Source organism: Malaclemys terrapin, chromosome 1, assembly GCF_027887155.1.
Source record: "Malaclemys terrapin pileata isolate rMalTer1 chromosome 1, rMalTer1.hap1, whole genome shotgun sequence".
NCBI classification, from domain to species: Eukaryota; Metazoa; Chordata; order Testudines; family Emydidae; genus Malaclemys; species Malaclemys terrapin.
The window spans coordinates 351,122,538-351,126,251 of record NC_071505.1 but is presented as its reverse complement, the minus strand read 5'-3'; the positions used below and the strand labels follow the sequence as shown (position 1 = coordinate 351,126,251).

At 49.6% G+C, this 3,714-nt stretch overlaps 1 pseudogene; it reads right to left on the bottom strand.

Moving 5' to 3' along the window:
• Positions 1 to 2,551: 2,551 nt before the first annotated feature.
• LOC128845998 (olfactory receptor 52M1-like) lies at positions 2,552 to 3,512 on the bottom strand (annotated as a pseudogene).
• Positions 3,513 to 3,714: the final 202 nt, after the last annotated feature.

Below are 3,714 nucleotides of genomic sequence, written 5' to 3'. Positions count from 1 at the left end.
AAGTGGCTGGTCTCTTGAGATTAGAAGGACACTATATGTGGTGAAACTGGTTTTCACTGACCACTCATCATGGAGTCCAGTGTCTGGGATGATTTAGTTGGTGTTGGGCCTGCTTTCGACTAGATGACGTCCTGAGGTCTCTTCCAAACCTAATATTCTATGATTCTAAGAGAAGGCTGAAATCTGAGCTGTGTGGAAAGCTCTTTTTGTGGCTGTAGTTTTTAGCTGTTTCTTTAATAAATTCTTCCTGTTTAAGAAGGACGGAAATTTCACTGATCACGACAAACAAATAGCCTCACGGCATCTAACACAGTGCAGAGGAGCAATGCCAGTGCATGGCCAGAGCAATGGTGCTCGGGGTCAGGACTCCTGGTTCTTATTCTCAGCTCTGCCACTGACTCATTGGGTGGCCTTGGGTAAATCACTTTACCTCTGTGTGGCTCAGTCCATCAATAACATGGGGATAACGCTGTTAGGGGGCTTATTCCTTCACCCTCTCACTTCCCTGGTCCTTCTCGCATGAACAGAGAGCAGCAATACCTGAACTCCGAAGGTGCAAACAATTCGATGTTTATTGGGGTGAACTTCCAGCAAGCAATGATTCCAATTTCCTTCCTCAGTGTCCCCCTTCCCAGCTCTGACACCACAGAGCCTTGCCTGTGTCCCTGTTCCCATTCCCCCCGCCCCTTTAGCGAAACATGATCCCCATCCCATTCCCTGTTTTCATCCCCCCTTACTTTCTAATTTACTGCAGGCTTTATAGTAAAGCTTGAGTTCTGCTTAGCTGTAACTTAACCAATCATTTTACTGAAATGTAACTAATCAATTCTAACATATTGCAACATGATTGTTTCTGTCTGCTGTATAATTTTGTTGGGTGTAAACCAATTAAGGGAATAGGATATAATTGGTTAAACAATCACAGAACCAGAGAGAGATTATACAGACAATCAATAGGGAAGTGGAGATTACAGTGACAGAACAATACAGAAATGAGGATTTCACATCCCAGCTATTGAGAAGTGAGTTCTTGCCAGACAGGATGCTATCAAACTGTCTCCTTTTACATCTTCTAGGCTCTTCCCTTTCTCTGGAGGTGACAGAAATATCAGGACAGGATTGTGTTCCTAGCAGCCCAATAGCACCTTATTTCCATGTGACTAGTTTGGGATGTGAGGATGTGACCGTTCACTTCCCAGTTTATGGCTGCCTCTGCTCCTTAGCCCAAGGCCTTAGCCTAAGAACCAGGCCTCAGACTGTCACAGTGAGAAAAGGCCCTTACACCGGCAGACAGTGATTTTAATTCTTTCTTTTATACCTCTATAATTAGCTACGTGGTAAGAATACACCTAAATTCTTAAAGTCTAAGGCCTTTGCAGACAGGCCTGAATATCTATATCCTAACAAACGTTGTCTGGCAGCCTCACTAAAGAGATTCTAGACGTAGTGATCAAAAAGTCATGCAGAGCGTATGTTAGACTCAGCTTCACTGTTCAGCTTCAGCCCCTGGGCAATGGCTGCCCTGTAGTTCTAGATAAGGTGCCGTTTATATGTGTAAATACCTGGCTAATGGTAGCTGTGCCATTTATCTCCCTCCCTGTGGGCACCGAAGCCATCCCAGCCTCTGCCCAGCATCCCACCTTCCCAGCTAATGCAGGGGACCATCCTTCCGCCTCTCTCAGCTGTTGTCCTCCTAGCTTGAAAGCTGATCCCTGTCCCTGCCCCCGAGGCCTGGCTTAGGGCAAAGGGCTCCCATCCCATACCCAGGGCAGGGACCTTGCCTGCTACAGGTTCCCAGTCGGGAGGAACAAAAGGGAACCAAAAGCTAAAGAAATAAGCCACACAAGGGCTTCTTCCCTCAGGACTTTGTAGCTGTAGGGCCCACAAACTGTATGATGCACAATCTCACCCACCTGCGACACAACCCTGGTTTCAACCCCCAGCTTCTTTTATACAGATTCCGGGCTTCCCTCTCCACTTCTCATCTGCCTGCCGGCCCCAGCACTGCATCCTTTCTGCACTCACTGCAGGCTCCTTGTCAGCCTCCAGCAGCTCCTGTCCCAGCCCCGAAGCAGAGGGAGCACATCTGGGCGAGGAGGGAGGTCGGGATGATCCACAAAGTTTATGGGGTTGGGGAGGAAAGGAGCGAGCAACAGGGCTGTGACTCTGGAGAAAGTGGCAGAACAGGTGGGGCTGTGCGGGAAGAGTGGAGAAGGGAGCGGGGCCTTGTGGGACTACTTGGGACAGGGGGAGGGGTTTTCTGGAAAGACGTGGGGCAGGGTCCAGAACCTTGGGGAATAGGCAGGGAAGGGCACATGGCCTCAGCGGTCCAGTTACCAGCAATTAGAGTGATTCTAATCCTGTAAGTTAGTGAGTTGTACACAGACTGATTCCTCAGTTTGTCATGCTTACACAGCACAGTAAGGCCATGAAAGGGATTAATGTCACTTTGACTGTCCAGTCAGTGATTCACGGAAGAGTGCCCAGTGCCATGTCACCAGCCAGCTCTGTATGGAGGTCAGTCTGAGACCCAGAGCAGCAGGAGAAAACTTTAGCCTCCTTCATGAGTAAAGAGCTGGAGCAGCATCCCACGGATCTCTTTGGTCCTCACCCCATAGATGATGGGATTTAGAGCGGGGGGCATTGAGTGGTACACATTGGCAATGAGAATGTGGAAATACCCAGGCACATTCTGGCCAACCCGAGGCCATATGAGGCCATATGAGGGAGATGAAGAGATTTGGGATGTAAAAGGCTAAAATGACAAAGAGGTGGGAGCTGCAGGTCCCAAAAGTCTTGAGCCGGGTATCCTTTGTGGGGAGGCTGAAGATGGCCCTGAGGATCTGGGTATAGGACACGGCAATAAAAATCATATCCAGACCCTTCACACAGAACAGCACAGAGAGGCCGTAGTAACTAATGACACGGGTATCGGCGCAGGCCAGATTCACCACGGCCATGTGTGCGCAGTACGGTTGGGGGATGATGTTGGTTCTGCAATATGGCCACTGCCTCGCCAGGAGGACGAGGGGCAGTATGACCACGCAGCCGCGCAGCATCACAACCAGGCTGATCTTGGCTACAACTGGGTTTGTCAGGATGGCAGAATGTCTCAGGGGGTTGCAGATGGCCACGTAGCGATCCAGGGCCATGGCTACAAAGATCCCAGACTCCATCTCTATGAAGCAGTGAATGAAGTACATCTGGGTGAAGCAGGCACTGAAATCGATCTCCCTGGAATTGAACCAGAAGATGCTCAGCGTTTTGGGTAGAGTAGATGTAGTCAGGACCAGGTCGGTGATGGCCAGCATGCAGAGGAAATAGTACATGGGCTCATGGAGGCTTGGCTCCGTCTTCACGATGAACAGGATGGTGAAGTTCCCCAAGATGGCTATGATGTACATGGTGCAGAAGGGGATGGAGATCCAGATGTGGGCCGTCTCCAGCCCAGGAATGCCCAGCAGGATGAAGGTGGAGGGGTTCTTGAAAGCAGTTGTGTTGGAATCCGACATGGAGTAGGGGAGAAGGTGTACAACTCCGAGACAGAACAGTGTCTCCTGCATGTACCGTACCTTCCCCTAACTTCCTGTATGTGCCCAGGGTCTAGGGTGATGGTTGCAGTAAAAATGCCTGTATGGAAAGAGAATGTTAATTTGAGACATTAAATGTACTACTGGAGGCTGTTCTAATGGGTGAAGCAGATTGGTTGCTTTT